The sequence below is a fragment of the Trachemys scripta genome, chromosome 4 (genome assembly GCF_013100865.1).
Source record: "Trachemys scripta elegans isolate TJP31775 chromosome 4, CAS_Tse_1.0, whole genome shotgun sequence".
NCBI classification, from domain to species: Eukaryota; Metazoa; Chordata; order Testudines; family Emydidae; genus Trachemys; species Trachemys scripta.
In genome coordinates, this window is record NC_048301.1 from 797,067 (window position 1) to 821,460 (window position 24,394).

Here is a 24,394-nt window from a genome sequence, read left to right on the forward strand (position 1 = left end):
CTATGTTCCTGGCCATTGCTGAGTACGCTGTTCTGTGTCTCCAGATGGGAGCGCAGCGGGGAAAAGTACTCCCGGGATGAGCAGCCATGCTGTAAAGCTCAGGGTGAAAGTGAGACACAGCAAGCAGAAGTCAAGCTGCCTCTACCTAATGCTGGTAATGGATTGTCTGGACAGCTCTCACACACCCATTATGCGGGGCCCAAGGCTACAGATCATAGAATCATAGAATACCAGGCTTGGAAGGGACCTCAGAAGATCATCTAGTCCCACCCCCTTCCTCAAAGCAGGACCAAACCCCAACTAAATCATCCCAGCCAGGGCTTTGTCAAGCCTGACCTTAAAAACCTCTAAGGAAGGAGATTCCACCACTTCCCTAGGTAACCCACTCCAGTGCTTCACCACCCTCCTAGTGAAATAGTGTTTCCTAATATCCAACCTGGACCTCCCCCACTGCAACTTGAGACCATTGCTCCTTGTTCTGTCATCTGCCACCATTGAGAACAGCCGAGCTCCATCCTCTTTAGAACCCCCTTTCAGGTAGTTGAAAGCAGCTATCAAATTCTCCCTCACTCTTCTCTTCTGCAGATTAAACAATCCCAATTCCCTCAGCCTCTCCTCATAACTCATGTACTCCAGCCCCCTAATCATTTTTGTTGCCCTCCGCTGGACTCTCTCCAATTTTTCCACACCTTCTTGTAGTGTGGGGCCCAAAACAGGATACAGTACTCCAGATGAGGCCTCACCAATGCCGAATAGAAGGGAATGATCACGTCCCTCGATCTGCTGGCAATGCCCCTACTTATACAGCCCAAAATGCCATTGGCCTTCTTGGCAACAAGGGCACACTGTTGACTCATAGCCAGCTTCTCGTCCACTGTAACCTCTAGGTCCTTTTCTGAAGAACTGCTGCCTAGCCATTTGGTCCCTAGTCTGTAGCAGTGCATGGGAACCTGAAACACAGAGATCACACCAAGAGACTTCCTGGTTACCGTGCCCCACCCCCAGGCTGACCTTGATGTCACAACTCCGTTGGTAAATGAGAAATACATTGGTAAATGGAGAATAAATGTAAATAAATTATAGACTGTGATCAAGGTGTCCTTTAATCTTCTCTTTGTTAAGCTAAATAGATTGAGCTCCTTGAGTCTGTCATTATAAGGCAGGTTAACCAATCATTTCATAATTCTCATGGCTCTTCTCTGAACCCTTCCCAGTTCATCAACATCCTCTGTGAGTTGTGGACACCAGAACTGGACACAGGATTCCAGAAGTGATCGCACCAGCGCCATATACAGACATAACATAATCTCTATTCTACTCAAGATTCCCCTGTTTATGCGTCCCAGATTTGCATGACCTCTTTTGGCCAAAGTATCGCACTGGGAGCTCATGTTCAGCTGATTATTCACGATGACCCCAAATCTTTTTCAGAGTCACTACTTCCCAGGATAGAATCCCCCACAGTGTAAGTCTAAATTCTTTGTTCCTAGATGTATCCATTTATATGTAGTCATATTAAAACCCATTTTGTTTGAACCCAGCTTATCAAGCTATCCTGATCATTCTGCATCTTAATTAGTTATCTCTCCCCCACTCTTTATGTCATCTGCAAATTTGATCAATGATGCTTTTATGTTTCCTGCCAGTTTATTGATAAAGATGTTAAATAGCCTAGAGCCAAGAACTGATCCCTGAGGGACCCCACTAGAAACATGCTCAATTGATGATGAGGCCCCATTTACAATTCTATTTTGAGACATATCAGTTACCTTGTTTTTAATCCATTTAAAGTGTGCCAGGTTAATTTTGTATCATTCTAATTTGTAATTAAAATATGGTGTGGTACCCAGCCCGATGCCTTGCAGATGTCTAGGTATATTACTTGAACACGATTATCTTTATCAACCGAACTTTAAAACGTCCAGTGATGCAGACTCTAGTACACTCCTTGGTAAGCTGTTCCAGTGGTTAATTATCTTTACAATTAACCCTTATTTATCTTTTTACATTTTTTTTAGCTTCAGTGCCCAGCCATTGGATCCTGTAGCTTGGTTCTGTAGACAGTTTTGGGAAATTAAAATGAATAGCTACTCCTAGTAGTTCAGAAACAGTTGGGTTCTCTTGCTAAGACGAGTCAGTAAAGGAGGCTCCTGTGAGATTTGTTTATTAGCAGGAATCACGAGCCAACATCAGAAAGGAAAAAAAAAAGGCAAATCGAGTATTAAAAATACATCTTAGACTAAAATCTTTCCAAAGGAAACCAGAGTAAGAGTGTGAATGTGAATATTCAAAGCAACATACAACATATCCAGACAGATATTGCTCTGATTATACAATCTTTATATTGGTGATTACTACAGCAATACTTCGAAACAAGTTTATTTTTGGCTGTAATTCACAGGAGTCTTGGAACTTAATTATAGTTCTAGTATGCTCACTAATGAATTTGAGCATAATTATGTCATGGAGTGATTTCAGGGGTATTTCATACTAATGCTAATCACGTCCATTTAATGTGCACACCAGTTAATGAACATACTATTTACTCCCACCAGATGTCTCGGACACACTACAAGTGGTTAATTAAAAACATCATGTGTGCAGGGTGAAAGGGACGTATTCTAGTTACACATTCCCCTGTTTCCCATGGAGATCCTCTGTGGCTGCAGGCAGCGAAACCTTCCTTCTGACATAGTATGGCACTGTAGAGTGTTAAAATGTAGCTATTAGCCTTGGGACCTGGGCGGTGAGTATTTGACTCAAAATAGTCCGTGGCTGGACACAAAACTCTCTCTTCTTTATTCCTAAGCTGTATTTTGGCTTACTGAACTGATTTATTGTGATGTTTAAGCAGAGTAAGTATTTGTGCATCCCAGCTGAGCAACTTATTAAACCCAAATGCCCACAGATGAGCAACGCAGAGGAGAAACCTTCTTTTCGGGGATTGTGCCGCATTGCAATGAGCTTCCCTCAGGAGAGTCTGTGCATTGAGTGAGCCTGTTTCGAGCAGCACCAGCTATGCTCCCCTGGCTCATGCCAGCTTCTGACAGCTACCCTAACTTCCAGGCCTGCAGCAGAAAGTCTGCTGGTGATGCAAGGCATCGGCCAGCTCTCTCCACCAGGCGGCTGCGACAGCCAGCCTTGCCCCAGGAGGAGGTGGTGGATCGTGGGGAAGCATTGCCAAAGCCTTTAGGGTATGTGCCGCCACAGAGCATTCCCGCTGCACTGCCTGGTGCCTGGTGCCTGCGGAGTTCCCTGCCGAAACCAACGCTGCTCTGCACCAGGGTCGTCGAAGTGCAAGTGGGATCACCAAGCTGGGAAGTGGTTGAAAAATGGGGACTGAGAAAGTTCAGCCATTCCTCTTAGCTAGCAAAGTGCCAGCTCCAGCAGTGCCCAGCCTCCCTTGCCCCCCTTCTGGTGCAGCTAACCCGAGTTACCTGGGTCACACTCGCAGGGAGGGAGCTGCACCGGGGAGCTTTGCCTGTCAGCTCCAAAAGCAGAGGCCTGTGCTCCTGGAGCCCACCGGCACTCTCGCTGGCTCGCACCCACTGCTTTGAGTGTCTCTTTCGGCTGTGCTGGGCTAGGTTGCATCGGGGAGGGGTAACCAGAGGTTTGATGTCTGCAACCCCTGTGGCTAGCAGTGTATGGGTGCCATGCATTGTTTCACAGGTACCGTTTTGCTAGGCACTTAGGGTTAAAATACGTGCCTGAATGATACACGATGATGAAGCGCGCTTTCCTGAGAAAATGGGGGTTAGGAGGAAGAAAGGCAGTTCTGGCAGAAGAAAGGGTTAAATAGTCCAGCTAAAACTTTATTTCTCAAACAGGAGAGCCAGGCTGAGAGGCGAGCCTGAATCTTACAGTGTGAGCGTGACTAATAGACGCCAACAGAATTTCATACCTCCAGGCAAAATAACAAGCTTCCCTTTTCTTTTCTTTTTTTGGTCTCTTTTTCATGTCCTATTTTATGCTTGCAAAACATTCCCAAAGTCAGAAACACGACACGTCTCTTCATGCTCTTTCCTTCTCCAGGCAAGGTTTGACCACTGGGAAAGAATATTGATTTGAGAAGTTTTGCAAAGATCAATACAAATGACAACTGTTATTATAATGGAAGCTCAGGCTTTGGGTCCAAGTAAAGACACATTCACACTGAGACGTGCTCCTGTCTTTCTTTCAGATAATTTAATAAAGTTCAGGCCTCCTCTGAGAAAAATAATTAATTGAGCAAAATGTTAATTAAGCAAAATTATTTGTGCACGGAACAGTTCTTCTAATGGCATAATACTGAGTTAAAAAGACTAAAGTGTAACTTGATTAAAATCGGTGTCAGTCCTTACGTAGGCTCACAGTATGTGCTCTCTCAGTGCCTGACAGCATTAAAAATTCATCCAGCTTCAACATAATGAATATCCCCAAACTCAGGTTTTTAGCTCTTCTGCACTGTGAAAACTACACATGCCATTTCCTGGAACCCACCCTTCGCTGCAAAGGATGATTGCAAAAGATGTACTTCAGCACCCACTTGGGCTCAGCAACTGACATGAGATTTCAGCTAAAGTTTATCTTTAGGTAATTAACACTGAAACGATTTCCTTGCCATGTTCCTATTGTCGTACTGTATAACTAGCTGAAATTTAACAGTTAGGAAAGACAGTCGTCTTATTCTTGGAATCCTGCAATTGGAGGAGTGGAAGATTTTATTGGAGCCCTAGGAGGACAAATCAAACAAACAGAACAATTTGTTTAGCAATGACCATAACTGTTATTATTTATTGTTGTGGGCTAAGAATCCCCAGCGCTGGGCCAGACCCCATTCTGCTAGGCCCTGTTCAAACAGGGAAAAAAGCAGTCCTCGCCGCAAGGAGCTTACAACTGAAATCTAAGACAAGAGACAGCAGATGGACACAGCCAGACAGGGGACTGCATGGTAACAATGAGAAATACATCACTTGCGTCTGATGAAGTGGGCATTCACCCACGAAAGCTTATGCTCCAATACTTCTGTTAGTCTTAAAGGTGCCACAGGACCCTCTGTTGCTTTTTAATGAGACAATAGTGAACAAAATACTATTATTATTTATTCTTATTTGTATTATGGCAGTGCCTGATGGACACACACACAGAGGAAAAGACAGTCCCCGCCTCCAACAGCTCACAGTCATAGGCCTGGGCTACACCTAAACATAGGCTGACCTAGCTCCATTGCTCAGGGCTGTCAAACAATTCCTGTCCTGTGTAGCGCAGTTGGGCCGACATAACCCGCAGCGAAGCTACTGCGAGGTCAATGGAAGAATTCCCCCATCAGCCTAGCTGCTGCCTCGCACAGGGGTGGATTCACTGCAGAGATGAAAAGCCCCTTCCATCGCTGTAGCCACTGTCTGCACTATGGTGTAGCGCTTGTACTGTGGACTGCCCTCTGATAAAGACAGAACGCAACAGGGAGGCGATACAAACCCAGTGGAAGTTGTGGAGGAAGGAGACATTCTGCACAGACTCCGGGTGTAGGTGTGCGTGTGTGCTATGGCTGTAAGTGTCTGTGTGAACTTGTCTTGTTGACTCTTGGTGTGTAGCAGATGTTCCAGCTGCCCAGCCCCTCAGCTGGTGCTGTTCATAGGCTCTGTGCTGAAGGAAGATTTGGCAGAGGGGCGAGCTGGTGGCTTTGTGGCTTGTGCTGGCAAGTTTTTGCCGCTGTCTCCCTTGGCCAAAGCAAGCAGAGTGGAAGACATGATCAGACAATACAGGGGAATGGGGGGGAGCTAGACAAGGAAGGGTAGGAGGAGAGGCTGGCGCTGGATGACTGATGTGGAGGAGAGGGGGAGCCAGCGGCGGATGAGTGAGGAGGGGCAGTGGTCAGAGCGCCCCGAGGCATGTCCTCTCCCCCCCGCCCCATAATCGGCAGGGGCACAGAGCTCCTCATGCCCCAGGGCCACGGTGGGGTGACAGAGCTCCTCCGGCCTTGGGGCTGTGTGTGTGTGTGGTGGGGGGAGTGTCAGAGCTCCTCTGGTCCTGGGACCATGGCAGTGGGGTCAGTCCTGGGTCTGCTATGACTCAATATTTAATAACTTGGATAATGGAGCTGAGAGGATGATGCCCAGCTGGGAAGAGCTGTGGACACTGTGCAGGGCAGGATTAGAATTCAAAATGGCCTTGACAAATGGAGAATTGGTCCGAAATCAACAGGATGAAATTCAGTAAAGACAAGTTCAAAGAACAACACTTGGGAAGGAAAAATCAAATACACAGCTACAAACTGGGGCATAGCGGGTAAGGCAGTACTACTGCTGAAAACCATCCGGGGGGTTGGAGATCACAAACTGAATAGGAATCAACTATAGGGCGCAGCTCTGCATGGGTGCTTGGTACAACTGCATCGAGTGGCAAAGGAAGGACAGGAGGAAGAAAAGGACAAGTAGGCAGAGTTTGAATCTGAAGCCACTGGTGCCACCCAAAACTGCTGCTGCAGCCGCTCAAGTCCCAGTTGCCCGGTTAATCAGAGTGACCTTCCCAGTCATCTTAATGCTTTCGCCTCCTGCTTGCAGCTGTGAGGGGACCTTGTTTCTTGCATCTCACACAAAGACCAACCATGCTCCCTTCACTCCCCGCCCACTTGATTACTAACTGGTCTGAAGGCCCATCGAGCACCCGTGAAGTGCAACATATGCAAAGAGGTCAGGGCCCTAAATGCTGTTTCCAAAGGTGCTGTTATCATGGATGCTGAAAGTTCAAGGAGTCCCCGCTGGTTCTTCTATGAGTTTTCACTAAGGGCCCCAGTCCCCTCTGCAGACTCGATGTGGATTTCTTGGGTTTATAAGTCAGGGTTCCAGAGAAAAGATCTCAGCTAGAGAGCTGTTTATTTTGTGCTGTGTTTTCATCTTGTCAGAACGGGCCACGGGAATGGAATTCTCTGTGGCTATTTGAGTGCAGCGAGGCACAGAGAAATATGTACGAACAAGGCAGCCAAGCCGAACAGCAGGGCCTGGATAAATGGGTGCAGAGATGTGGCTTGGGGGCATTTGGGCTGTTATCTCGCACAATGAAACACGGGAAGGGGCATTAAATCATGTCACTTATGATTATTTTCACTCAGAATGCACCGGCGGCACCTCCTAGCGCTGAACGTCTCTGTGCTCCCGTTGAGCAGGCACCTAGGGCAGGGCCGCGCTGTCCTCCCACTCTCCGGGCAGCGCCTTTGATTCGCCCCCACTTCGAGTACAACCCTCTGCTCAGGAACAGGAGTGTCCCAAGGCCTGACCCAGAGGCATTTGTCCGCCCTTCCAGCTCCTCATCGCTGCCAGCGGACTGTCCCCCTGGCCAGCAGTGCCCTCACTGGGGTCATGTCCTGCGTTAACTGGATTAATTCTGTGTTGACAGTTGGAGCATAGCTGACCACCTGGTCTGGCTTCTGGGTGGCTATGCCTCAGTTTCACCCCCCCTGAGTGCCTCGATAACGTCAACACCGGGTTCATGTGTTGAGTGATGCCCTGTCTGGGTTTATTAACACAGCCCACCAGGAAACACCAGCACCCCACTCAGCCTTTGCAGCCGGTTCATGCCCTGGGTGCAGGGCTCCTAGTCCAGTCCTGGGGCTTTCCGCTGGCAGAGACTCCAGTTTCCCAGCCGGCAGCCTGCACCACGCAGGCCTCTGCCTGGGACCTGGGGAGCGTCTCGCTGTGTAGACGCTCGCAGCCTCCTGTCCCTTTGAGCTTCTACCTGCTCCCTGGCAAGCAGCGACTTCCCAGGCTTCCTAGTGGAGCCTCCTTTGACTCCCCACAGGCGTCTCTCCTATCTGCCCCCCAGAAAGGCTGGTGTTAGCCCTACCACCTGCCCGCCATCATCTCCAGCTGGAGGGCTGAGTTAAGGTGGGGCCCCTCTTAGCGGGCCAGTCCCCCTGGGACAAGGCGCTTTAAAGGGAGTTGGGGAGCTCTGTGGAATTCCCTGGTGATCTTCCATTGACCTCACTGGCCCTGCAGCTTTTCCCGCAGTGAACAGAGGCCGAGCGGCGATCGGAACAAGGCCCCTTTGTTCTTGTGCCGTTGTTAGTCACTTAGTGGGGATCCTTTGGGCGGCCAAATGCAGGACTGAGAAGCCACGTTCCTGTGACTCTGCTTGCCTGCTAGATGGGAGGACGTGAACTGTCTTCTTGAACCTATTAGTGACAATGAATGGAAACGCTTCCTTCTGAACAAGGCATTGACATTCAATAGCAGGCAATTTGCCGAGGCCTTGTCTAGACTAGGAGGAAATGGCTCTTTCAGCTGAGCTAGCTTAACTCTACTGAGACCCCTCGAACACCAATGGACTAACTCTGTAACCCACCCTCCAGCACTGAACTAACGGGGTCAAACAGCGTCAACACCAGCGCTCAGTGGAGGTTTCGGTGGCGTGAAGCTAGCTCACCTGAGCTCACTCACTGGAAAAAGCACCGATTGCCTGGTCTAGAGAGACCTGGAGAGAAGAATCTTTGCACAAGACCTTTAAACAAGGAATCTCAACCTGCTCTTCATGGACATGGCTGAATCCCTGGGGCGTTTGCTCCAGTGACCTTGGCCAAACATGTTTCTGGGACCCAGCTGAAATCTTTGGGCAAATGAGAGCCCATCTTTTCCCAAGGGGAGTGAGTCAGTGCATACAACCTATAATTGAAAAATACCCGGCTGTTTTCACTGTGATAGTCCTGCCTGCAATCGGAGACATTCCGCTTGGGCAAATTCACAGAAACCAGCAATTTATCCAGCAAGGCAGGATTTACAGTTGTCTCAGTAAAAGGGATGTGGTCATTGATGGGAAAGGTGGGTTTCTTCCTGGAGCAGTGTAGGGCTGCCAGAATCATCTCACTGGGGCAGACTTGGGGTCCGTCTAGCCCCAGATTCTGTCTCAGACCATGGCCAATGGTTTCTGGTTCAGAGGAAAGCAAATGAATGTGAGCAGTGTTAGCTCACCAAAGCGGTGGGCTGGGGGTCCCTGCCAGAGCTGCCCAGTGAGCTGCACTGCACCAGACGTGCCGCTGACAGGGATCTGCCGTATTGCAGAGGAGCATGCTGGGTTTGCCCGACCTGGCATAACATGCTACAGACAAGCACTATCCATGCAGCGGGAAAGAACCCTTTGGTGAGAGATCAAGGCAGGGCCCATGTGATTTCCTATATGAGTCTGCACTGGAAACCTGTCAGCTCACATGGCACCAGGCCAGGCATCAAGGTGCTAATGCCCTCCTCTGCCTTCTGTTTTATTTGTTCACAGCTCTCCAAATATTTCCCTCCTTTATCGGCACCATCCACACCTCCTCTCAGCGCAGACCCCTCTGGAGCCAGTTCTCCCAGGCCAGCATATTCACTAAGCCTATTGCATCTGCTGCTGCTGCCTGTTTGAGAAATGTCCTGTAGTGCTGCTGCAGCTCCCAGTTCAGCGGTATTGGAATTTGCTTTTGCCCCATTTTGTCTTGTGCTCCTGATTTTTCTTCAGTTACTGTTTTGACTCCTAGAGGGATTATCACTGTTTCTTTCTTATTGGAGGGCTGTGTTTTACAAGCAGGGATGGAGATGCACTACTCTTCCTCCTAAGTTGGGAATTGGTCCTGCTTTGAGCAGGGGGGCGGACTAGATGATCTCTTGAGGTCCCTTCCAACCCTGAGATTCTCTGATTCTATGATTCTAAAGTTCAGATAAGACATATTGGAGTGATGGAGGTTCATTTATAAAACAGGTCCATCCTCTGTGCTGGGTGCTGCACGTCGTACAAACAATGTTAGCATCTTAAAATATACAAGAAATACCAGTTGCATGGACGTCAGTAATAACATCTTCCCAGACCAGGAGGACTAACTGTCTTCTCATCCTTCAACCCAGCTCTGCACCTGCCTGGGGGAAGAGCTAACTGTGAAGCATGCTCTGAAATCCAGTCAGCTCCATTCTGTGGCTGGGCCTTGGAAACAAGAGTCCCATGACTGTGGAGTTTGCTCCCTTCCTACACCCACTGGGTCAACGCAGCCCAAGTTTCTTGACTTTAAAGACATGCCAAGGGGTTGATCTACTTCTCCAGCATCTGGCTTCCCAAGCGGAGGGTAACGAAAAATAGTCCCATTATCACTATTAAAAACTCTAAAATCTTTGTCAGATAGTTTTTCTCAACAAGTGTGGTGTACAGAGACCTCATGGTGGCATGGTGTGACACAGCTTTGTAAGTGTTTTACTTTCCCTTGTGTAAGACGATCTGCCTCACGTGTGTGTGGTTTGCTTTCTCTGGGTGAAGCTGCCATGCCAAACTCATCCTGCTAAATGTTCACCCACCTCAAAACTGACAAGTGTGTGTGTGTGTGTTTGTAGATTCATGGCATTTAAGGCCAAAAGAGACCATTAGATCATCCAGTCCAAACTGCTGTATAGCACGGGCCTTTGAATGTCACCCAGTTACCCACACATTGTGTTTGACTAAAGCATGACTTCCAAAGAGGCCTCCAGTCTTGAACTGAAAACATCAAGAGATGGAGAATCCTCCACTCCCTTTAGTAGGTTATTCTAGTGGTTAGTCACCCTCATTGTTAAAATTACATGCCTTATTTCTCCTTTGCATTATCTGACTTCAGTTTCCAGCTATGGGGTCTTGTTCTGCCTTTCAATGCTAGACTAAAGAGTCCTTTAGCACCTGGTGTTTTCTCCCCATGAAAGTACTTATACACCACATCAACTCATTTCTCCATCTTCACAAGTGTCCCCTCCCGCTGTGTGTGGGCCCGTGCCTTATTATATGTGCGTATAAAGCGATGGATGGGGTGCTCAGGTTTTCCTCTGCAGTGCTCCCTTGACTCATCCAGCCGCAGGGTCTCTGATGGTAAAGGGCGATGTAGCTGTGGTATGATAAATATCAGTGTAACAATATACAAGTGGGCCAAATTTTTCTGTTACGTTCACTAGTACAACCATGGAGCAATCAGTGAGATGGCAGAGGAATCTGGCTGCAGTTATACAAATAGAAATACCCCAAACACGGTGGAAGCTCCTGGGCACAGTATGACATGTAAGGTATTAATAGTGTATAGCTAGTTTGTCAGAAGTAGGCACTCCAGTGTGAATGCTGGTCAGGGACAGAGCAGAATAGCACTGCAATGGCTGGCAAGAGAAAATCTTTGGGGAATTAAAGTCTTCACAGAAGCTCACCGGCTGGAGTGGTCAGAGATTAACAAAGAGACTCAGAGGTTATCTGGTACAAATGGACATGAGTTGCCCTCTCCCTCTTGTGCTGGACATTGTTCCCAGCGATGGCTTAGTGCCTTGCTGACACTTTTCTTGTTATTCCTCTTTAAAAGATCCTTCTGTACCCCTCTCTAGCTGGATAATATTCTTAGAATCATAGAATCCTAGAATATCAGGGTTGGAAGGGACCTCAGGAGGTCATCTAGTCCAACCCCCTGCTCAAAGCAGGATCAACCCCAATTAAATCATCCCAGCCAGGGCTTTGTCAAGCTGGGCCTTAAAAAGCTCTTGTATTGCAGGTCTGGTCCCTTTGCTCCTTTCAGATTCTTTTCTCAGGTTCGCTACATTAACATTTTCATAACTTTTCTGTGGGGAGTGACCCGCTGGCGCTGCTACATATAGTCTTGCTTTTTGGTGCAAGAGCACACCGCTGTGGACGAGCTGATGTATCGCTGTCAGTTTGGTGATCATTTCTTGTGGGAGGGCTGTGGCAAGCAGCAAGGGAGATGGCTTTCGTCCTTAACCTATCTAACTAGAGTCAGTCCTTGGGGATTGTCGCTCCCTGGGAACCTGACGCTGGTGTTTGGGATCCCTGGGATAGGGGATTGCCGGCTGCTGTTTGACACCCCCTCTGTGCACAGATTGGTGGTTGTGTGTAAAGAAAACAAGTTACACTAAGGAAATACCCCAGATTCACAGCCCTGATGCCCTTCCAAGGGAAAACCAACCCGTGTCTACTACTGCTCAGCAGAAGCTCAACAATACTGTGTAAGATGTCAGATGGGGTCTCTTCTGCTGCTAGCACTGAAAATGCAGTGCTGCTGCTTTGCTTCTTGCAATCTGAGTTTCAGCTTTTGATCTTGTGAGACATTGTGGCATCTTCGTGTTCTTCAAGCCTACTGTCACTAGTTATTCTTTTGTGTCCCCCTGTTTGAACTGTTCAGCAACACATGAATGGCTCTTCGAAAAGTACCAGCCCTTTTCCTAGCACCTCTTCTTTATAGCTGACCGAATAGCTGATTTTTTGGGTTCGGTGGCTGAACTGAAAAATCTTTCTAAAAAAGAGGGGGAGGGGTTTGTTTTGAACCCAAACTGATTTTTTTTTCTCGCTGAAACAAACGAAAACTCCATGCAGCTTGAACAAAAGTTCCAATCATCATTTTGAAATGATATTTTGAAATAAAATGCTGAAACTGTTCTTTTCAAAACTGACCAGATGAACTGTTTTTTAGACAAACAAGTCCTCATTTTGTATTTAGTCCAAACTATTCACCAAATTCAACCTGAAGGTGCAAATCATTTTGATTGACCCAAAACTACATTTTTCAGAAAATTTACTATTCAACCAAAAAATTTCACTCACCTTTTACTCTATTAAATTTGGCTCTTCCATGTATAATATGACCAAATATCCTTTTCACTTCAGTATCATTTTTCATTTCCACGCTAGTCTGTGGGAAGGCATGTGGACTGTCATTGGCAGAATCACCCATGGCACATAGCTGTGCACTCACCTGTATTCTTGTGGTTTGCCTACCTAACAGGAAGCATTACAAAGCTTTCAGATCTTCTTACACCAGTTACACTGGCTGCCGCCAAAAAAATTTCCACTGAAAACAGGGTTCATTAAAACTGAACTGTTTTGCAGGCAAATATTGTTTTCAGTTACATTTTATTTTTCAGTGGGAAATTCCTAAAAGAAACAAAAATGTTTGTTTTGTTTCAGTTTGAGTGACTCTCTGAAACCAAATGAGATAACAATTTTGATTAAATTTCCTATTGCATTTTTTGTTTTGTTTTGGATTTCTTGGGTTATAAGGCAAAGGCACTATAAAAAAACAGAGAAAAAATAGTTCTCGCTTTACAGTTTTAAATCTCTTTCCCACAGGGAAGAAAGTAAGAAAAGGGAGATAATTTTTCAGCCACGACTCATCCTTGGACTGTGACCTCCGTTCTTGCACTTTGTTCACTACTTGCTGTTCCTCTTGTGTGGGAGCATGGGGCTGTTCAGACAGCGAGGAGTGCCGCTGTTCTTCCCTTCGCAGCTTTGGCCAAAATTCTTTTCTTTCATGCAAAGGCTTTTCCCTCAGTTTCCTTCTCTGAAAGGAAAGTAGCTTCTACTTTCTTCCCTGTACTGCCCTGCCGGAGAGCACAGCTCAGGCCCTGTCTATGCCAGGCTGACGAGGCAGAGACCTGTGAGACAGCGACTCCATGCTCCTAGGCACAGAACTCCCCCGCACTTGACTGACGTCTACCTTACAACATTGCTTGGTCCTCTCTAGGAACTGCTGTATCAAGAGCTTTATGGTTACAACTGCTACACCAGAAATAGACCACGAAACCCTGGAGATCACATTCCAGAAACCATTGTGCAAAGCTCTGCCTAGTGTTCCCTGATTTGTCAGTTGATTATTGATAATGTTGGCTATAGTGATTATTTAGAGTCCCCAATTAGTAAAGTAATTAGACCTCTGAGTCTTAATGGGTTCTAGCCCCAGAATGAGGCACAACAGAGCCGTGATCTCTGTCTGGTTGGGACCCTGACGTGCCCCGCACCAACACTCGCAGCCAGGGCAAATCTGAGTCTGTAATATTTTTGTGTTAATACTGTTAATAAAAGCACACATGGTCCAATGTAGCTATAGTGCAGTATCAGTCTGATGTCCCACATCATCCCATACACTTACTCACAATTCCCATAGACACCTGAGGACAGGTGGTGATCCACAGGGGTCCTATCCCATCTCTCTGGCGTGCCAAGCACCTTCAATGGCCAGACATTTCCCAACAGAAAATCATATGGGGACCTTTAAGATGAAACTGTTGCACAGAGGACAATCTGTCCTTCCTAGTGCCACCCAGCATGAGGTCAGAAATGCCAAGCATAGTCTGCAGCCCCCATCTGAGTACTGAGAAGTGTATGAGGCCAAGATGACCTGTTCTGACAGGTGTGGATGCTGGCAGGAAAGATAAGGAATCTAAGTGTGAACTCTGTGATAAACACAAGTAGGAGAGTGCAAGAGAACAACCACAACCACATTCAGCATGCATGGGAGCAGCTTTCTGTGACCGATCCTCTTTCAGGATGGAGTCCTACCCTGGGCCTTAAGCACATATGTATGTAATTGCAAAATCGGGGCCTTGGATTCGCCCTCTCCACCCCCTGAGATTTTTGCTTCTTCTTGGAGCCCAGTTCACTGAAATATTACTATCATATGAAGAATTTTGTCGCCAGAGTCAATTTTAAGCAAATATTGCAGAATATTAATGGAAATCACTTTCAAATTTGTAACAGAATATTTCTACAAGAAAATTGAGTCTAAGGCCATGTCAACACTACACAGTTTGTCGACAAAAGTCAGCTTTTGTCAACAAAACAGTGGAGACGTACACACTGAAATGTCCGTCCGGCCAATGTAATCCCCCTGCTACGCTGACAAAATAAAACTACCTCGATGAGTGGCACAGGGCATTTCGTGATGTAGTTAGAATCTGGTGCAGCGCCAGTGTAGAGTCTGCAAATGGTTATGTCGCCCTCATTGGCTGCCTGGAGGTGTCCCACAATGCACATCATGAATGCTCTGGTCAGCAGTTTGAACTCCGTTGCCCTGGAGATACACAAGTATACGCCCTTTTAAAGGCCTGGGTCTTTCTGAAATTCCTCTTCCTCTTTGCTTTGCGTGGACAGTTCACACAACATCTTCTCAGCTGACCGTGTCGGCTTTCCACAAGAGGAGAACACCGGAGTGGCGTTCACAGGAGCTGTTGGATCTTTTGGGTCAGTGGGGAAAGGAGGCTCTGCAGTCACAGCTGTGCTCCAGCTGTAGGAACTTTGATACCTACAGGCTGGTTGCTAGTGGCATGCGGGATCTAAGAGGGCCATGCCGCCGTGCTGGGCTAAAATCAAGGAGCTGAAGCAGGTGTACCAGTAGGCAAGGGAGGCCAATTGTCGCTCTGGTGCAGCGCCGAAGACACGCTGCTTCTACAAGGAGCTGCACGCCATCCTCGGTGGTGACCCCACCAGCACTGCCAAGAGCCCCATGGGACCGGAGGCAGCAGCCATAAACTCAGCCCCAAGGACGAAGTGGTGGACGAGGAAGTGGAGTTGGAGGAGGATGTGGAACACGCAATAGGCCGTTTGGTGGCGCGGTGAGCCAGGTCCTCTTTTTGACTCCACAGGGGTCTAGCCATTCCCAGCACTCCAACTCTGGCATGCATGAAGCAGGGGGCAGGAGCGCAGGTAGCAGCATTTTGCTTTGATACTTTATGGTGAGAGGAGATTGAGCTCTCACGTATTTTGTTACCTGGTAGAGGAGCGATAAGGGACAGAAATTAACAACACAGCCTATGCAGCTATGCAGTAGGGGCCTGGCGAAAGGGTTTGTTAATGTACACTGGGATGTACTGGGAATCCACCATAGTGAGCTCTAGGAAACTTTCCTGTCGGTATTCTGCAATCCTCCGCCAAAGGTCTCCTGGGACAGCTGCCTTGTTTCTCTCTCCCCCCCCTCCCCACACACAACCTAACCCCCTCTGAAAGAAACTTTGCCATACCAACCAGCAATTATTTCTGCAGGAACCAAAGCAGTCCAGAGGTGAGCAGCATGTGGCACTGATCTGAAGCCACATGCATGCAGGAGATGTATCTTTGCATCCTGGGTTACCCTCAGGACTGAGATACTAGGTTTGATTACCCCAGCCTGTGGCAAAGGGTACCCATATTCAGAATACTCTCCCTAGGGGCTTGTAGGAGCCCCCTTCTCAGACCACCCAGGCCCTCTGTACCTTCTTGCCCCTTCCCCTTCTCTCCCCCACCGTGCCAAACTCACCATATTTTGGACTCCTTCCAAGCTGGATGCTAGCCAAGGGACAGTGAGAAATGTGGGTGTAACTTTTGTGATTCACGGCTGTGAGCACACTACCAGCAATGCCCCTCTGCTATGTACATTGGCCAAACTGGACAGTCACTACGCAAGAGGATAAATGGACACAAGTCAGATATCAGGAATGGCAATATACAAAAACCTGTAGGAGAACACTTCAACCTCCCTGGCCACACAATAGCAGATGTAAAGGTTGCCATCTTACAGCAAAAAAACTTCAGGACCAGACTCCAAAGAGAAACTGCTGAGCTCCAGTTCATTTGCAAATTTGACACCATCAGATCAGGATTAAACAAAGACTGTGAATGGCTATCCAACTACAGAAACAGTTTCTCCTCCCTTGGTGTTCACACCTCAACTGCTAGCAGAGCACCTCACCCTCCCTGATTGAACTAACCTCGTTATCTCCACACTGATTTATACCTGCCTCTGGAGATTTCCATTACTTGCATCTGAAGAAGTGAGGTTCTTACCCATGAAAGCTTATGCTCCCAGTACTTCTGTTAGTCTCAAAGGTGCCACAGGACCCTCTGTTGCTTTTTACAGATTCAGACTAACACGGCTCCCCTCTGATACTCACAATACTGTCTCTCTTCATTGTTTCTTTGGCTTCTGGAGATGTGCCCTTGCAGACCCACTCCTCCACACTGACAGAGTGCCGATGTCACATAAGGCTGCTTACCAGGAAGAGGAAGGAGTACATGTTTTGTGAAGTGCTGCAGTCAAAAGATACAGCACGTAGCGAAATACGAGCGTGGAGGAAGACAATGAAAAACTTTTGGAGTTGCCAGCTTCCCCACAGTGATCGCAACTCGCTTTTCCACAGTGAGGGCACTCTCATTCTGGTGTCCTTGTGCTGCAGTGCTGGAATGAGCGCCGCACACAGTTCCAGGAAGGTGGAGTTTCACATCCGAAAGTTCTGCAGCCACTGCTCATCATCCCATACCTACATCACAATGCAATCCCACCACTCAGTGCTTGTTTCCTGAGCCCAGGACTGACAGTCCACCATGTGCAGCTGCTCCGTGAATGCCAACAGCAATCTCGAATTATTTGTTTCCATGGCAAACAGCAGGGCAGGCATCACTGATTCACTTTCTTCTTTTGCAGCTCATGCAATACTGCAGGACCAGTTGCATTGTGTTTATAGTGCTCATCACCAGGCTGGTCAGCAGTTCAGGATCTGTGCTTTCAGGCAGAGATGGCAGGTGCACAGTTTACAAGGGTTTTAAAAAATTGTGCAAAACATAGTTGGAACCATGGAATGATGGGAAGGATGGGGTGGTGAGCATGCCCCCATGGTGCACTGCGATCCATTCCCAGAGCTCCCAGTGGCAGAGAGTGGCAAGTTGCACAGTGGGATAGCTTCCCATGATGCAACACTCTCTCTGTCAATGCAAGAGCACCTACTATGGACGTGCTCCGCCAACACAAGGAGTGTTGTGTGGACATGCACAACCAATGTAATTAAAGTGTCATATGATCATCAACATAACTTAAGTCACCTGAACTCTTTAGTGTAGACATGGCCTAATTGTTCTTCTCTCCAAGTTAGGAAATTAAAACAAGTCTTATGATATGTCTGTCCACTCAGAACAGCTCAAGTATCAAATTTTCTCTGGCAAGCATTAGCCATGAACTACTACAGAACTAAGGTAGCAAATACTTTCAAGAAAATTCCAATATTTTCATACAATTTGTTAATGAAAACAAGGTGAACTTTATCATGGTAACCTACCTGCCATATGGATGTTGCAAGACTTAACTGAGATCTGCAAATACCTTGACATGTGTGGATGAACTGTGCTATGAAGATGCTAAGAGCTGATGTATGATTATGTTATAAAATATTAAGAAACTCTAGCCTGGGAATCCGATGCTTCTCTTCACTTGCTAAATAGTGGGCTTTCATTTTGGTTAACATTTTGTCTCTAAAATAATCCAAGGAGGATAGTTTGTTGGGCAAATCCTTCAGGATTGTGGTGTGTGAGCAGAGAACCAGCTGCCCAGGCTGCAACCAGTATTAATAGTGCACAGCGAGCAACAACGCTGACATGCTAAATCATGCTAATCTGCATGTTAGTTTAATCTGGGAAATCTAATACACCAGCTGAGAGCTGAGCTCCCAAGCAGTAAGAAGTGAAGCCATGAATGAGAAAATCTCAACGGTGGTCTGTTAAGCAGCTTTATCTGCATCTTTCTGACACGAAGTGCACACAGCTCTGCATCGGAAATGGAATTCCTTTCAAACAAGCCCAGTGATGTGCCAGCTGTCTCGCTGGCTTCCTGCCCCATCACTAATTTGATCCCAGACTGCCCAACTGCACCTTCCAACAAAATATGGGGTCTCTTACCAGTCTCTTGTTGGCTGACATGAGCTTCACAGCATGTGATTGGCCTTCACTCAAATTCTGCATTGTGGACATAGCTGGCAGAATTAAGGATTTCATTAACTTGCAACGGTGGGGTAATTGTGGTCAAAAAGCAGATTGAGGGGAGACCAGATCCATTCCCCTAGAGCCTCTTTCTCTGCAATACCACCTTGCTCCCCACCTGCCACTAACATAAAAATACCCCCCAAACAAACGAACAAGAATCCCTCCCTGTGTGCACTTGCTGTCTCACGTGTGAATGTGCAGAACCCGTTTTTCACTTGCAAGCAGGGGGAATTGGCTGTGCAGGTTTAAAACCGACTCTTTGTGCGTGTAAGTGACACTGTGCGAAAGTTGTGTCACTCAGCATGAGAGTCGTGGTGGATTCTCTGTCACTGACAATATTTGAATCAAGACTGGATGTTTTTCTCAAAGCTCTTCAGGGATGTTGTATGGCCTGTGAGCTACAGCAGCTCAGACGAGGTGATCTCAGTGGTTCCTTCTGGCCTTGGAATCTATGAATCTACAAACGTGGACTCCGGTCAGGGCTCCTTTTAAAAGGTGGCTTTGAGGATTTAGAAACACTCCCTAGTGTCTATCAGGAAGGATACGCTGGTGGCATAAGAATAGAGCAGCCCCTGGGCTGCTCTAACCGATGCTAGGGTCGGCGTAGCGCAGGATCAGGAATCTGTCACTTGCTCTCTGATGTCCCCCATCCCACCCCTCCCCCTCAGCTTCAGCCCAGGGGAGAGCTGAGCTCACATTCTCTTATGTTTCGGTGCTCCCCCTCCTTGGCGATTGAAGGGACCCTGGGGGCTCCCAGTGACTGCAGAAGCTCTGACAGCCTGGCACCACGGGAAGCACTTTGTCAGGGATCAATGCTAGGGAGGCAGAGCCAGTGAACAGGCATGGGGCCTCCACCCCACCCTGCCTGCCCCGGCCTGGTTTCTCTGCAGTCCCAGGAGGGCACAGGGTGTATGGATGGGCTCCATTGAGCAATTAGAATGAAATCTGTCAGAGGAGAACCTTGGGAGCAGCTGATCAGGCCCTGAGATCGACCATTTGTGCTCCTTAAAACTCTGCTGACGCCCTTTGGGAGAGTAGGGCAGGTAACGGCAGTGTCCGGCTAACTCCCAAACCAAGACACTGTGCTTGACATCCTTGGTGGGAAGTTTCAGTCCAAAGGGCCCTGTATTTCCGTCTGATACAGGGATCAGTTAAATTCAGACCCCTCCACAAAGGCAGGAGCCAGACCCTGCCGTTAGAAGATACCATTTGACATTGACCCACTTTATTGCTGCTCTAGCAATTGTTGCACAATGGGCCTGTCACAGGCGAGGTAGGGAGAGTGTGTGACCGTACACACCAGCTGGCTAAGGAAAACAGCTGGGGTCTTCTTTAAGCCACAGATTTTGATACTGAACAATTTTTCACTCATCTTCTCATTTCTTTCTCAAACGTGCCCGTGAATCTGAACCCAAATGTCTTCATCTTAAAATTAGAGCAATTTCTGAAATCAGCTTAATGAAATACGTATTTTATTTGGTACAGAATTTCTTCACATCGGCAGTAGGTGTTGTGACGTTGTGCAGTCTATATGGTTTTATAAAAACTTGATAATAAGTCAATATAATGTAACTGAGATAGTTTTAGAGAAAATACGGTAATAAGTGAATGTAACGTAACTGGGATATGCTTCATGCAAAAGGTCTCTTGTAAGGTATCATTACACAGCTTATAATCTACTGAGTATGATCATCTGATTTGTATAAATGTACCACTCTTGTATCTAAAACTAGAAATATAAAATATAACTCTGAGGGCCTATTGTAATTGTGTAAAGTGTGGACCATTAATGATGGTTTGGAATCTTGATGACTCCCATTGTCTGCAGATGGCTGTATTTACCTGTGAGTCTTCCTGTATATGTGTGTGCTGGCAAGTGAGTAATGAAGTCTTGCAGTGACATGTGATCATGTCACCTGAACTGGAATCCATCTTTAACCTGGTGCTTTTCCAGTGAGGGGGGGTGGAAACCCAGAGAGACAAAGAGTTCCCGCCTTATGCAAAATATATATAAAGGTGGGAAGAGAACAGAGAGCGAGAGGAGCCATCATGAAGAATCCCCTAGCTACCACCTGAGCTGCAACAAGAGCTGTACCAAGGGAAAGAATTGTGCCCAGGCCTGGAAGGTGTCCAGTCTGAGAAAAAACTAACTGAAGCATCTCTGAGGGTGAGATTATCTGTATTCAGTTTAATTAGGCATAGATTTGCGCATTTTATTTTATTTTGCTTGGTGACTTACTTTGTTCTGTCTGTTACTACTTTGAACCACTTAAATCCTACTGTCTGTATTTAATAAAATCACTTTCTATTTAGTAATTCACTCAGAGTATGTATTAATACCTGGGGGAGCAAACAACTGTGCATATCTCTCTATCAGTGTTATAGAGGGCGAACAATTTGTGAGTTTGCTTTATGCAGGGTAAAACGGATTTATTTGGGTTTAGACCCCATTGGGAGTTGAGCATCTGAGTGCTAAAGACAAGGGCACTTCTGTAAGCTGTTTTCAGGTAACTTGCAGCTTTGGGACAGGAGATTCAGACCCTGGGTCTGTGTTGGAGCAGACGGGAGTGTCTGGCTCAGCAGGACAGGGTGCTGGAGTCCTGAGCTGGCAGGGAAAACAGAAGCAGGGGTAGTTTTTGCACATCTGGTAGCAGCTCCCAAGGGGGTTTCTGTGATCCAACCCGTCACAGGTGTGTTCTTGATTTCACTCCCCAAAAATATGAAAGGAACTGTAACTCCTGGAAAACTGCAAGGTGTGTTCCACTGCACCTGTATCTGGGGTTTGCCCAGATCCTCAGATGTGGTTTGGTGCCTGACTCCCATTGGTTCTGATGGGATTTTGGTGCTTAACTCCTCTGAGGTTCACAACCTGGGAGTCTTTCTATTGACTCCACAGGACATTGGCTCAGCTCTAAATGGATTATTTCCTATATGCCAGAGAGAGTCATAGCAATAGGCCCACTCTGATGTATCACAGGAACATGAAAGGATCTTAGTGCATTTGTCTCTTGGTTGCTTGTCTCTTACATTAACTTGGTTTGGAACAATACAAGCAGATTAGGCTTACGTTCTCCACTTCATCTTTTCTTAGCCATCTTTTTGTTTTAGTCTATTTTTCATAATATGTATTTCTTTCAAAGAGATTTCTCTGAAGGATAAAATATTGCACAATTAATCAAAGACTCATCATGACAGTTGCAAGAATTGTGTTTTTATTTATTCCATATTGAAATAAAACTTCTGAGCGAATGATATCGAAGTTGCATCTTTATGCTTAAAATGTTCTGTCCTGTTATTTCACACTGAGCTGTACTGAATATCAACAAGTCCCTTGCACCTTCCTTAATCTAATGCCCTTTAACGGCTGTGTAGGTGTTCACTGAATTTGGGATTTTGAGCTTTCTATCAAACCTTCCAACTCAATTCTTTCCTACCTGCTGTACCAGGAGCACTTTCTGCTGTGGATATTTAAACACGAGTCTGTTTCATCTCTTGACAGTTGTGTCTGAAATAATGACCTAAAGGCCAGGACTTTAACAGGGCCCCATTGCACGACAGAGCTAGCACTGTCCCAAAGGGTATCACCATTTCCTGCTATCAAGAACATAAGAATGGCCGTACCGGGTCAGACCAAACGTCCATCTAGCCCAGTATCCTGTCTGCCGACAGTGGCCAATGCCAGGTGCCCCAGAGGGAGTGAACCTAACAGGTAATGATCTATGTAAAGGAGAAAATATCTGTGGGAACAAGGGGCAACTTGTCTGGCTGCTAGCGCACTTTTCTAACATGATTTCTGTTGCGCTAGTACCATTGGCAGTTACCTGGCTAAATTGGAGAAAATGTCGCCCAAGTCCTAGGGTTGATTTATTTATATGGATTGTGCGGCTGAACCTGCATTTTGCATCATTCTTCTAGGCTATTATTATTTTTACTGTTGTTTATTTTTCAATAATGCCTAGAGGCCTTGTAACAGGAAACCTGGCCCCCAAGTGCCCCATAGTAGGCAGAGGCCACTCTGCAGGTGCCCTGCCGCAGTTTACCCACCCTAGTGCTGCTTAAACAAATTCCACTAGCCCAAAGTCACTAAAACATTCCCCTTCTCGGTCTAATTTATATACAATTCACAACAACATTCAGCGCTGCGGGTTTTCCCCTTCATCCAGAGAAGAACCCGCCTCTCCCCGGGCCCCTCCCAGGCCTTCCCACCTGCAGTCTGCAATTTATGAAATGAAGCCATGAAACCTCAGCTCTCCTGTGAGAGCTCCAAGTGAAAATGTGTGTTTTGATCTTGGCAATGCATTATCAATTTACAGTCTGCTGAAATCATACTGTGTTCCCTGACTGCTATTTTTAGATAGTCTCTGCTTTGCATTTCCCTTGCATGCCATTCTTTCTTTCCCCCGTGTGTTTATTCTCACTTTACTTTGTCACATGTAATTCTTGTTTCCCCCAGAAGCTGGGACTAGGCGACAGGGGATGGATCACTGATTACCTGTTAGGTTCACTCCCTCTGGGGCACCTGGCATTGGCCACTGTCAGAAGACAGGATACTGGGCTAGATGGACCTTTGGTCTGACCCAGTCTGGCCGTTCTTATGTTCTTATTTATTTATTTATTTTGTTTCCGTTGTGATTCTTTGTTTGCCTTGCTCTGTTACTTCACTCTGAGGTGTGACATCCCAGTGTGTGTTTCCCTTGCTGCTCATCCTGTTTAAGGATGTTTCTCCCTCGTGCTGCTCTGCTCAGACCTGATGGTTGAGGTTTGTTTGCCAGTCCTGTTGTGTACAAGAGTCTCTGACAATGTGCAGCGACAGCCAGAAAAGCAAACAGCATTTTAGGGTGTGTAAATAAAGGGATAGAAAAATAGTAGCTAATGCCACTATCTGCATCAAGTCTCTGCTTGCACTTGCAGCGCTGTGCTCAGTTCTGCTCAGCCCATCCCCAAAAGGAGAGAGCAGAACTAGAGATTTAGAGGCAAGGGACAAAGGAGATTCAAGGCTGAGAGATTTAAAAGCTGGGGACTGTTCAGTCTGCAGAGGGGATGAATGGGAGGCACCATGGCAGAGATATACACGGTAATGAACAGCACGGAGCAGGTGAATGGGGAGCTCTGATTCATTTCACCCTCCTAATGATCCAAGAACAGTGGGACAGTAAATGAAACTGACAAAACTTGACAGTTGAATGGGGGACAAAGCATCATAGACAGGTGTGTTTGCATTAAATAGTTGTCACATGTGCGTGCCAGCATAACCAATAGCATACAGCAGTGATCTGAAATCACTTCTTAAGCACAAGGAGCCCTGGTGAAAGGAGAATACATCGAAAGACTAGGGCCTGGAAAATCTAAAAATGGTAACATAACTGGAGCAAACTGAACTCCCCTAGACCATTGATCACAACTGGCAGATCTGACAGGCAGTAGGGAACAGAGATGAATTAGTCCAGTACACAAATCCAGAGCAACACCATCATTATAGCAGCATCCCTATGTTTTGTTTGACTCGCCAGTTAAATTGCTATAAGGGCACAGTGAATGCTCAGACGTGGAAACTGCAGGAAAAACATATTGTCGAACGCGTTTTCAAAGACTGTTGAAGCTGTCCTGTGTACACACAGGAGACAGAGAGCCATGCAGAACAGTAGAGGGCGCTCACACGCATCCTTTCATGGTTACATCAATGCTGAGAATTTTTCAACTTACATCCTACTGTGTATTTACTTAAGGAAAAATGTGCAGCCCCAGGACTCAGACTGCAGGACAAACCCCGGCAAAATTCCTTCTGGCTTCCAAGGCTGATCTCCCTGGGCAAAGGCTGGGAGTCTGGGCCCCTACAGTCCAGGTGCACAGGCTGGATGAAAACAGTGCAAAATATTTGCTA